Below are 13567 nucleotides of genomic sequence, written 5' to 3' on the forward strand. Positions count from 1 at the left end.
CATATGCCTTAAGAAATTTATCGATATCTTCGCTATCTTCTATTTTATTAGAATATAGGGTTTCAAAATAGTTTCTAATTATCTCCTGTATTTCTGTAGTGTCTGTTGTGATATTGCCTTTTTCATCCCGTATATTAGTAATTTGAGTTCTCTCTCTTCTTCTTTTTGTTAGCATAGCTAAGGGCTTGTCTATCTTATTTATTTTTTCAAAGAACCAACTTTTAGTTTTATCAATTTTTTCAATGGTTTTTTTTGTTTCAATTTCGTTTATTTCTGCTCTAATTTTAATTATTTCTTGTCTTCTACTACAATTGCTGTTGTTTTGTTCTTCCTTTTCTAGGTTTTTGAGGTGTAGTGTGAGTTCATTTATTTGTTGGTTTTTTCTTTTTTTGATGAAAGAACTCCAGGATATGAATTTCCCTCTTAAAACTGCTTTCATTGTGTCCCATAGATTCCGGTATGTTGTGTCTGTATTATCATTTGACTCTAAGAATTTTTTTATCTCTTCCTTTATGTCTTCTGTAACCCATTGATCATTCAATAACATATTGTTCATTTTCCATGTGGTGTAGGATTTTTCCTTCCTTTTTTTATCATTGATTTCCAATTTCATTCCATTATGGTCAGATATGGTGCATGGTATTATCTCCACACTTTTATATTTACTAAGATTTGCCTTATGGCATAATATATGGTCTATTTTTGAGTAGGATCCATGTGCTGCTGAGAAGAACGTGTATCCACTTGATGATGGTTGGTATATTCTATATATGTCAGTTAGGTCTAGGTTATTGATTGTGCTGTTGAGTTCTATAGTTTCTTTATTCAGTTTTTGTCTAGAGGATCTGTCTAATGGCGAGAGCGGTGTGTTGAAGTCACCCGTAATTATTGTGTTATGGTCTATTTGACTCTTGAACTTGAGGAGCGTTTGTTTTATGTAGATTGCAGCTCCATTGTTTGGTGCATACAAATTGATAATTGTTATGTCTTGTTGGTGGATGGTCCCTTTTAACAGTATATAGTGTCCTTCCTTATCCTTCTTAATTAACTTAGGTTTGAAGTTGATTTTATTTGATATGAGTATGGCCACTCCTGCTTGCTTCCGAGGGCCATGTGAGTGGTATGATTTTTCCCAACCTTTTACCTTCAGCCTGTGTATGTCTTTTCCTATCATATGAGTCTCCTGAAGGCAGCATATTGTTGGATTTGTTTTTTTGATCCAGGTTGCTAGCCTATGTCTCTTGATTGGTGAGTTTAGGCCATTAACATTTAAAGTTACAATTGAGATATGATTTGTACTTCCAGTCATGCTTCTTTATTTATTTATTTTAGTTTGGCTAGTTTTACTTTTTTGGTTATTTTCTTCCTCCTTTACTGAGATACCTCTTGTTGTTAGTTTTGGGCACTATTTTTCAATTCCTCTTCTTGTAGTATATTGCTCAGAATGCTTTGCAGTGCTGGTTTTCTTGCTGCAAATTCTTTTAGCTTTTGTTTATCGTGAAAGATTTTAATTTCGTTGTCAAATCTAAAGCTCAATTTTGCTGGATACAGTATTCTTGGTTGAAATCCATTATTTTTCAGCGTTTGAAATACATTGTTCCAGGATCTTCTCGCTTTCAAAGTCTGTGCTGAGAAATCAGTCGTTAACCTAATTGGTTTACCCCTGAATGTAATCTGTCTCTTTTCTCTGGTAGCTTTTAATATTCTCTCCTTGTCCTGTATGTTGGCTATCTTCATAATTATGTGTCTTGGAGTTGGTCTATTATAGTTTTGAATGTTTGGGGTCCTGTAGGCTTCCAGGATTTGGCAATCCATTCCATCTTTCATCTCTGGGAAGTTTTCTACAATTATTTCATTTAATATGCTGTCCATTCCTTTGGTTTGAATCTCTGTGCCTTCTTCTATCCCGATGACTCTCAAGTTTGGTTTTTTAATGGCATCCCATATCTCTTGAATAGATTGCTCATGGGATTTAAGCATCTTTTCTGTGTTGACTATACTCTTTTCAAGTTGATAAACCTTGTCTTCATTATCTGATGTTCTGACTTCTACTTGATCAAGTCTATTTGTAATATTCTCGTTTGAGTTTTTAATTTGGTTTATAGTTTCCTGCAATTCTAGGATTATATTTTGATTCTTTTTTAAGATCTCTATCTCCTGGTAGAGCTCGTTCTTTGCCATTTGAATTTGTTTGTTTAACTCATTTTCAAAATATATTTTTATTGCTTGGACTTGCTGTCTCATGTCTTCTCTAATATTCCTTTCCATTTGAGTTAGGTATGCCTTGAGTTCTTTCCCTATCCCTGCTTCTGATGTTTCTATGTCCTCTTGTAGAATTAAGTTGTCTTGCATTGTTTGTACTCCTTTTTTCCCTTGTTTTCTCATGTTGTCCCCGTTGCTTTCCAGCTCTATTTGATTGTCGTGTTTCTGTTCTCTTCTATAGATTTGTTTCGGTTCTGTATTACTCTGATGCCTCTCCTTAGTGTTGTTAAACTATGCCTGCTGACGTGGGTTCCACTGTGAAGGCAGATCCGACGTCCGAGCTCCAGTGACGACACTACTTCGCTATGACTGGCCCCAGTTCCTTGCCGGGGTGTCCTGAGGAGGTGGTATGACTGAACTGTCTCTGTTTGATTTCAGCTCCCAGTCGCGGCAGGCAGGCGGTCTCCAGCCGCCCAGTATCACAGGCCGCAGGCGGGTGATCGGTCACCTGCGGCCGGGTGTTCTCCTACCGCCCACCTATGCGGGCAGTGGGTGAACTGTCGCCGGCGGGCCTGCAATTTCCAGCTGCCCAGTCTCGAGGGCCTTGCCTCTAGCCTCCTGGTTTCTCCTGCTAGCCTTCTGTAGCTGCAGGGCAGGCCGCACGAATCAGTCGGCCTGGATCTCCGGGGTCCCACAGTTGGCAATTGGGATCCCAGGCACTCTGTCCTTTGGATTTTTCGTGCTTGCCCCTCCCCCAGCTCTAGCTAGACAGGTTTCCTTTTGGCTGCAGATGTGTAGGGGGGGTTGCAGGTCAGGTGCCTCTAGTTCCCCCCCTAGTCTTTATGCAGGCTCACTCTGATTCTCCCTCCCCGGCAAGCCTAGGAGAGATTTTATGCGAGTTCCCAATGTATGGGGGATGGGCTGAGTGCCACACACCTGTTTTGTTGTTGAGATCTGTCGGAGAATGGCGGTGGATATTTCAGCTGTTCAAGATGCTGACTGCTGATTGCCTTGGCGGAGTGTCCGCTGTGGGGGATGGGACTGTACCGCTTCCTTCCCCGTCTAAACTCCCGAACTCAGCCCGGGGGTCAGTGTGGGCTTGGCTGGCGGGATTCCACCTGGTCTCAGCCAAGCCTCTCCCTGCTTGCTAATTAATGGCTTCCCTGGGGCGCCACGCCTTCTGTAGCCGCAGGGCAGGCCGCACGAATCAGTCGGCCTGGATCTCCGGGGTCCCACAGTTGGCAATTGGGATCCCAGGCACTCTGTCCTTTGGATTTTTCCTGCTTGCCCCTCCCCCGGCTCTAGCTAGACAGGTTTCGTTTTGGCTGCAGATGGGTAGGGGGGGTTGCAGGTCAGGTGCCTCTAGTTCCCCCCTAGTCTTTATGCAGGCTCACTCTGATTCTCCCTCCCCCGGCAGGCCTAGGAGAGATTTTATGCGAGTTCCCAATGTATGGGGGATGGGCTGAGTGCCACACACCTGTTTTGTTGTTGAGATCTGTCGGAGAATGGCGGTGGATATTTCAGCTGTTCAAGATGCTGACTGCTGATTGCCTTGGCGGAGTGTCCGCTGTGGGGGATGGGACTGTACCGCTTCCTTCCCCGTCTAAACTCCCGAACTCAGCCCGGGGGTCAGTGTGGGCTTGGCTGGCGGGATTCCACCTGGTCTCAAAAGAGTGATTTTTAAAAAATGGCTGTAGGCAGCTCTAAGATAGATTCTTCCACCCAGTATACATTTCTTGTTGTTTAAAGACAAGTTTAAATTAGTTCCTATAACCATCCAACCAGGTCCCTTGAAGTCTGTACAAAAGCCACTCACCAGTGAAGGATAAAAGAGGTTGGGGATTTAAGTGTTGCTGAATGGTGCTCAGATACCCAGCACTGTACCCATCAGAACAGTTTTACATGGGTCATATTTAAATCCTCCATTAGATTATCACTATGGATGGATTTGTCCAGAATGACTTCAAAGCAAGCTGAAAAGAAAAAGAAATAACAAAGGAAAAAAACCAAAGAGCCACCAACAGGTGAGCAAAAAAAAAAATTGGCTCCAAGAACTCAGAATCAGTATAAATAAAACAAACCCCAGTACTGTTCTTACTTCAAATTCTAGTCCCTTGATTTTTCCACTCTGTTTTTTCATTTAGTCACAGTAGGAAAATATTTCCTGGATTCAGGGTGGCTTTGCACTCCTTTACCAAAGATAAGAATTCACCTCGCTTCACAAATGTGTAGACATATCCACAAATATACTTGCAGGAAAACCTTTACAAAGACATTCCCAGAAGCCAATCTTGATTTTGATATATAAAGAAGACGTAACTTCTATATTCACTCTCTGGAAGGTAGAGTACACTTTCTCTGAGTTGTGTTGTTATTGTTTCCTGTAGTGGTGATGGGTTTTTCTCTGATGCCTTGCTGGCTGGGCAATAGTGTGTAGTTTGGGGGGAAAAAAAACTATTCTGGAACCAACTATGCCAACCACTTCAAGATAATTAACAGACACATACACTTACAAATATTGAATGCTGCCTTGGAATAGACCTTATGTCATTTGCCTTTATTGGATTCATTCATTCATTTATTCATTGAATAAATGTTCATTCACTCACTACTAATTCAAACTTGAAAATATGAGCAGCACATTTACTGTTTCTAAAAATTCATGTACTAGTCTCTCTTGTCCTTGAGTTATATGGATACCAGAATCAAACAGAATCAATATTTATCCTATTCATTCTGCATAAATATTTTCCCAGACAAGTGGCTATTTACCATATTGAGTCAACATAGACTCGTGGAATATAAGAAGGTTGTCTGGAATGTTCTCTGCCCCGTGGGACTGGTAACACAGCCAAAGGGAGGGAGAAAGGTATTGATTGTGTGCTTGTCATAATGAGTCACAGCACCAGCATTTGCATTCGTTATTGCATTTCATCCTCAGGAACATCATAGGAGATAGCAGTTCTTGTTCATCTCATTTTATAGATGAGAAAACTGGGATTCTGAAAGGTTAAGTAAGTCTCTTCTTAAAATGTCCTGTTTTCCCTTTGCGGTCAACACAGCATTTTCCTGACTTTTCTCCTCCTTCTACTTCTCCGCCTCTTTGCTTTCTCCTCCTCCCCTTCATCTGTGGCTCAATTTTAGACACCATCACCATTCCCTGGTTATCTCACACAGTATGATGGTTTTAAATACCGTTCCATATGCTCATGGCTCTCCAGGGTTTATATGCATCCCAAACCTCTCCCATTTTCACTGTATATTGTATATCCAACTGCCTACTTGAAATCTACATTCAGACTGTGAGCGAACACCTTCAATTTAATAGGTCCATGTTAGAGATCTTGATTTACTTTTTCTCTCTAGATTTCTTTCTCCTTGGTTTTGAAACACTTAATAGCTCCACTAGTCACCTGATTTCTCATGAAAAAGAAAAAAAAAAACCTAGTAGTCACCCTTGTCTTTACCAGCCCCCATTCATAACAAAAATATAGTAAAAAACTGTATTTCTCCATCTCTACCTTTTCCCAAACTAATAAAAAAGTCAATTTGCCTTCCTCCTTCTTCTTGTTAGAATGTGGTTTTAATGGCTGAAGTTGCTGCAGTCTTTTATAAGTATGAAAAAAAAGGCTCTAGAATCATAGTGATGTTAGCCCTTATACACTAGATCTAAAAGTCACACCTTTGAACATCATGTTCTCAGTGAAGAATAGCTCTTATTTGTTTAATCCAAAGTAGTTAGAGATTTTTTCATCTGCAGATATTCCCAAGTGTTATATCTTCTCCTTCTACCCCCATCAATCTCTACCTACCCAGCAGCCAGAGAGGTTGTTAAAACACACACACACACACACACACACACACACACACACACACACACACATACAAGGTTTTCTTAGTAACCAAATATTTACTGAGCACATATTGTGTGCTATGAATGCTTTTAGGTGCACACATACCTAGAAGACATACTAGTGAAAAAAGCAAACAAAGTTGGGATTCACTAGTGAGCCAAGCAAAGCCCCTCCCTTTGTGGAGGAAGAAATATAATCAACAAAATAAATAAGTGCATTACACAGTATCTTGGAAGTTTTTTATATAAGGAAGGATAAATAAAGCAAGGTAAGGTTGATCAGAAGTGAGGGATGGGATTTTAAACAGTGTGGTTTGCAGAATGTGGTAGAGAATGCTGTAATCCCAGCGACTTGGGAGGCTGAGGCAGCAAGGTCATTGGTTTGAGGACAGTCTCAGCAACTTAGTGAGACCTGTCTCAAAATAAAAAGTAAAAAGGATTGGGAATGTTGCTCAGTTATTAAGTGCCCCTGGGTTTAATCCCCAGTGCCTAGATAAATAAATAAATAGCTGGCATAGTGGTACATGCTTGTAAATCCCACTGGCTTGGGAGACTGAGGCAGGAGAGTTACAAGTTCAAAGCCAGCCCCAGCAACTTAGAGAGGTCCTAAGCAACTCAGCAAGACCTTGTCTCTAAATAAAATATTCAAAAAGGCTGGAGATGTGGCTCAGTGGTTAAGTGCCCCTGGGTTCAATCACCAGTACCCCTCCTAAATAAATAAATTAATAAAAATAAAAAATAAATAGTGTGATCAGGATAACCTTTAATGAGAAAATGACATCTGAGAAAAGACACGAAGGACCTGGGTGATAGTGGAGATGAAAGAAAGTGCTTTTATTCTAGAGATGCTTCGAAAAAAAATATATCAAAAGGAAAGGGGAGGCACTGGTGAGTTAAATTGATCAAATTATGTTAGGTACATGTGCAGAAATGTCATAATGTATCACACCATTATTATGATTTTAATGCACCAATAAAAAAGAGATTAAAAAAGAAAAAGAAAAAAGAGAAAAAATATTTGCTGATGGATTAGAGGTGGGATGCAAGATTTAGAGAGCTGAGTCCAACATGACTTCCAGAGCTTTGATTGAATACTGGAGGAATAGAGTTACTATTTTAGCTTAGATGAGAAAGGCTACCTGAAAAGCAGATCTATGGTCTAAGGTAGACATGTCGGCCTTAGATGTGTTGAGTTGTAGATTCCTCCACACGTAGGAAAGGACACAGTGTTGAATAAGCAGCTGAATGTGTGAGTCAGGAGTCCAGTGACAGGTCTGCACAGTAGGTATGAAGCTGTGTTTCAGGCCTACAGATAGTACTTATAGCCACAAGTTATGTGGGATCACTGAGAGAACAAGGATAGTTAGAGAAAAAAAGAGAAGCCAGGTCCTAGAGTTGATGCACTATAGCATCGAGAAGTTGGAGAGAAGAGGAGCCAGAGGAGGAGACTGAGAAGCAGCAGCCAGTGAAGTAAAAGAAAGTAGATGACCTGGAAGACAAATGAGGAAATTGTACTCAGGAGGAGGAGAGGGAGATGACTTCTCATTGTCAGTAAGATGAGGATTGAAATGAACTATTGGAATTAGCAACACTGAGGTTATTGATGACTTGACAAGAATAGTTTCCGTGGACTGTTGGGGGAGAAAGTCTACTGAACCCCAGACTTAAGAGCAAGTAGGAGGACACAAATGGCAGCCTCTGTGAGGGTTCTTGTTGTGAAGACGAAAAAAAAAATCAGAATGTATCTAGGGGAGTCTTTTTAAAAGGTGGGGAAAAAACAACATGTTTATACAATGATGGGGATGATCAAGTAGAGATGTGAAAATGGACGATGTCGGAGAAAGAAAAGCAATTGCAGGAGGGATGGCCTTCAACACAAGGTGGAGAGATTTGTATTAGATAATATGGTTTGCAAACGTGCAAAAATACTTTTGTAATCCTCTTTTCAAAGGCAGAGTCAAACTTTCCTCTGTCTAAATATGGGCTAAAATTAGTGAATGTTTAATAAACAGCATATGACAGGAGTGGTGAGTATGATTTCTGAGATGAGATCATAAAAGTCATTGTGGCTTTCCTCTTGTTCTCTCTTGGATCACTCATTCTGCAGGAAACTCCTGCCATGTTTGAGAATCCTCAAGCAGCCCTGTGGAGAAGCTTGTGTGGTGAGGAGCTGAAGTCTCAAAATCAACAGCCCATCTTGGAGGCAAATCCTCTAGAGCCAGGGAAGCCTCCAGTGACTACAGCCCAGGTTGCCATTTCAAGGCAACCCTAACCCAGAATCACCAGCTAAGTCACTGCTTAATTCCCAACCCACAGAAACTGTGAGATAATACATATTTGTTGTTTTAAGCCACTGAATTTTGGGGAAATATTTTATGTAGCAAAATATGACTAACTCAGAAGGGAACCCAAGATAATATATATATATTTATAGTGATAGTCTCAGGAAGACAGAGCATGTGTGTACAGATGCTATGGTGGGTGGTTAGAAGTGAAAGAAGCAATCTGTGGAGCTTCTCCTCAGATTGCTTCAGTGTTCTCAGATAGGAAGCAAATCAACCAATCATAACCTGGATAAATCACAGAATCTCCACCCAATAGGTATAAGACCCTGGGCACCATATATAATGTCTGTTTCCCCATTTCTAAAATGAGTACCCTATCAGCTCCACTTTCACAAAATTATTAGTAGGATGAAATACATTAACATAGGCAGATTAAACTAGTACCTGCAATGTAAGAAGCCTATAGGTATTATTAATTATTATCTAAAACAAAAAGCTCTCCTAGTTACTCTTAATCTCACTGGTTCTCCAAATACGATCCCTGGAGAAGCAGCAGCCCCATTACCTGGGAACTTGTGATATATGCAAATTTTCTCCCCCCTCCTTATCAGAACCATTGGAATTCTAGGAGTGGCACTTATCAATCTCTTTCAGCAAACCCTCCAGCTATAACTTCTGGTGGCTGCTCAAGTTCTGAGAGCCACTGGCTTGTCTGATCTTCCCTTTCCCTTCTTCATTGTTACTATCACAGGTAGCCATTTTTCTTATTTATTTATTTACATGCTTAATACTTGTCTTTCCTACCAGGAATAAGCTTTATACAAGGGCAGATTTGCCGGTTGTACTTACTACTCTATCCCCAGCTGCTGACATAGTGTCTGGCACAAAGTTAAGTACTAAGAAAAATAGTAATGAACAGACAAATGAATTGGATGAACTTGGACAATGCCATAAGTTTATTAAATAATGGAACTTATTGATGTTGACTCCATCTAGGCCTGCCCCCTCTGATACACTGAAAATCAAAAAATGACAACCTAATTCCTCGTCTTTACTCAGCAGCCTCAAGTTTCTCCTGTAGCACCCTGCAAAACAGAAGTCGTTGGCATGTGAAAGGCAAACCTGCTCTTGTGCACTGAATTGTATAGCACAATTCAGTGATCCAGTTCATACGGTACAATCCCTCCAGGACATGTATTGAAATCTAACCTCCATTGTGATGGTATTTAGAGGTATTGTGAGGGCCTTTGGGAGATAATTAGGTTATAAGAGTAGATCCATCATGGATGACATTAGTGCCCTTATAAGAAGGGATGGAAGAGAGCTCTCTCTCTTTGTCTGTAAGCCAGGAAGAGGGCCCTTACCAGGAACCAAGTGAGCTGGCACCCAGGTCAAGAAACTTCCCAGACTCCAGAACTATGAGAAATAAATTGTTGATCAAGCCACCCTAGTCTGTGGTATCTTAGTCTGGTAGTCTGAGCTGACTAAGACACCTGCACAACCATTGTGCCAACCCCACCAGCATCACAAATACAATGTCTTCTAAGTCCATCGATATTGGTCAGGTTTTGCTGCAATAACGACTCTAATTTAGAAAAACAGCTATAATATTTATCTCTTCCTCATTTACATGAGGCTGCAGGTTGACTGCAGGTTTGCTCCACCTGCTTCAGCATTTCAGGACCCAGGTTGATGAAGCAGTTGCCCCCTGGGACAGGCTTATCTCACGGTGGGTGTCAGAAGGTTGAATAAAAGGCCTCACTGAAACACAAGGTTGCATTTTATGCTTCTGCTCACTTGTGAGATGCAGCAGGCCTGCTCACTTTTCATTGGCCACAGCAAGTCCCATGGCTGAGCCACACATTGGTGAGGTTAGGAGCTTTAACACTAGAGAAGAATAGAATGAATATCTGGGAAAAATCCAGCAATTCTACCACCACACAACACCTGGTCTGTATTTTCATTATAGACCTCAGAACCTTTTTCTTATTCACCTATCTTTCTCCTCTAAACTTTAAGCTCCTGAGATTGTTTTATTCTTTTATACTTTGCCAGAGCTTAGTATCATTGCTGAATAGGTAAATATATGAATAAATTAATGACTGATTCAATAATTCCAGATGGAGAACACAGGAAAAAGACTGAATTTGTTAGAGAAGATAGTATGCTCAGTGGCAACATCATAGGCTAAATACATTCAGACCACCCTTCTGGTAATGGAACTGTCATTTTTAATACAGTTACCAAGAGCTAATGTATCCTGAGCTCTCTACTATCAACTTAGAATCACTCTTTTGGGAAAGGGCTAATAAGCTTAAGGAAGTCTTTAATGTTTTGATTGACTGATTACCTTGACCTTCAATTTTCTCAATTATGAAGTATAAACACTAATAGATTTACAGAGTTGGCTTTCTTATTTTCAAAAGCTGTCACTAAAGAAAACAGATTAAGTAGTTGTAAAATATAGATAGCCACAGACCTTCAAAATGACAGTAATGGAGACTGGAAAGATAGATGAAGGCAAAGGTTTGTAGAATCTGGGGAGTCCCTAAAACTCTGAAATTGCAAGATATTAAGTGTGTGCATATATACTCTTTTCTCAACATAGACTATAATTTATGGTTCTTAAAGGGATTTGTAAATCACAAAATGTAAATAAAATCATTATAACAAAGAAAGAAGACAAAAGAAAGCCATTTTATTTATTCTCAGATGATAGTTAATAACAATAAATTTATTGATTTACTTTGTGCTTGTTACATTTCCATGTACTTCTGTTGATATTCTCATCTAATTAAAAAAAACTGTCATTATCTTTAATTTACAAATGAGGAGACTTGTGTTTAGCAAAGACAAGCTCTGTAAGTTCTAAATTACGTTCCTTGTGGGTGGCAAAGGGAGATGCCCCAACATTGCTCTTACCCAGGATACTATATTTCCTTCAGTCTTCAATTTTACTTTATCCTCTCTTTCTTAACAAGTTTCGTTTAAAAGTAGCTTTTATATTTAGCTCCCTGGCAGTCACAAACTGGTCAGATCTCAGACTTCTGGCAGGGCAACTCCATTTGCATGGCATAAATATAACTGCAGATGTAACTACACACTTGGATACATTTTCATCATTGTGCAATCTCACTAATGGATTGGCCTCAGATTCCAAATGAAAAAGTTGTGGTGCCTCACCTAATGGGCAGGCAATTTCCAAGTCCTGTTCAGCTATTAAATTTTGCTCATTAGGTTAATGAAAAGCAAATTTGTGATACCCCTGCTAATATAAAACCTCCTGGTAGCAATAAATTTGTATGAAGTTTATTCATCATTTCTTGGGTAAGTAGTTGCAAATCCCCATAAATAGCACTGCATGTTATATAAATTCACTTCTCATCCCAACATCTCTCCCATTTTTAGAGATCCTCTTTCAGAGTAATACTTGAATGAAGACATCAAATTGATTGTATCAGATATGATGAGTGACAGGTATATTGTATGTGCACCTGAGCGTGTACTAGGTTTATGGTCTGCCTGAACTTCAGGATAAATCAGTGTTAGGTACTTTAACTGGAGAGTCCAGCTTCTCAGTTCACCTTTCGTCTCTGAGTGGTTACTGTACATATTTGGCATTTACATTTGCAAAGTGCCTTGCTTCTCCAAATGTCACTGTAGATGCAGTTGCACTTTATGATTGCTACTTCAAAGGTGGAGAGACTGACAGGGCTGAAGACAGTGGGGGCTAATCTGGGTGCTCAGGCTCTTCCAAGCAGTCACTGTGATTGGTTCTCTGACATTACCGTCCTCATATATTTCTTTAGTTTGTTCCCTCCTTCTTTTCTTCATCTGTTTCTCACCTTTTATGCTTTACAAGTATACTCCTTAAATACAACTAAGTTACAGGAAGTAGCACATAGTATAGTGCTTAAGTGAAGGGCCTCTGGCATTGAACAAGCTTTAGCCCAGCAGAAGTAACCTTGGACAATTAACTCTGAATCCCATCTGTGAAATGGGATAATAAGACATAACTTACAGAATTTTTACAAGGATTTTAATTTAGTTAGATCATATACATATTATATATAGAATACATATTGTTATACTTAAAGCTTCATCCCAGAGTTTCATAAACTGACTTCCAGACCACTCACATATAATCGAATCAAGCCTTTATTGAAGCACACAGTGGTGGCTGACCAGAACATAAAGCTGTTCCCCTGATCAGCCCCGAACAATTGCAAGGGCACTCCTTATAAGCCTGAAAACCGCAAAAGGGATGTTCGAGGGGTCTAGCCAATGCAAGCAAGGCAGGTTACAGAAGCTGGACAGTGCAGTCAAGCGGAGGGAAACCTAACCAATCACAGGTAGCCCAGTCACCCAGTTACAAAAACAGAACCCCATTACCTAGTTACGGAAACAATGCCCCACTAGGTAGTTTCGTGTTCTTAAGGGTTTCTATAGCAAAAGGAAAAGAACATCTTGTCCCAGTCATGACCCTTTTACTTGGCATGTTTGTTTTACAGGATGAAGTCATAAAACAAAATGGAGTCACATTTGCTTCTACTATCACAATATGTGTGTATATAAATATTTTAGAGAAAGAGACAAAGAGAGAATATATCAAATATATATTCTCTATATAGAATACTTGTTACAATTTTTGTTGCCTCTATCAGTAACAAAGTGATATGAAGTCTTATGCAAAGAAAGATTTTCCTCTACAGAACAGACTACAGGCTGTGGGGCATTTAGTAAAGGAGATCTTGCTGAAATCTGGAGCAACCTGGGATGTCTATAGGGGGCTGAAAACACTTCTCATCCTTTAGCTGCAAAGGATGACAGGATTTGGATAAGTGACCAGAAGAGTGAAGAACTATGGCAGTTTTACATGTCTGAAGATTCTTCAACACTTTTTCCATAAAAGTCAACTTGAATTCCCCATCCTTTGAATGTGAGCTATTTTTGCTTTCTTGCTTCTTCTAATGAATAGAATATGTTAGAAATGAGAGTGGGTGACTTCTGGTAGTAGATTAGAAAATGTGATATTGTTTGTGGGTCCTTCTATCATTCAACCAACCATCCATCCCTCCACCCATTCATCTATCGACCCACCTCCCAACCTACCTATCTACTTACCCCCCATATCTACCATTGATAGATTGATCTACCTTCTTACATCTATCTATCTATCTATCTATCTATCTATCTATCTATCTATCTATCTATCATCTAGGACCAC

Source organism: Ictidomys tridecemlineatus, chromosome 2 (assembly GCF_052094955.1).
Source record: "Ictidomys tridecemlineatus isolate mIctTri1 chromosome 2, mIctTri1.hap1, whole genome shotgun sequence".
Classification (NCBI taxonomy): Eukaryota; Metazoa; Chordata; class Mammalia; order Rodentia; family Sciuridae; genus Ictidomys; species Ictidomys tridecemlineatus.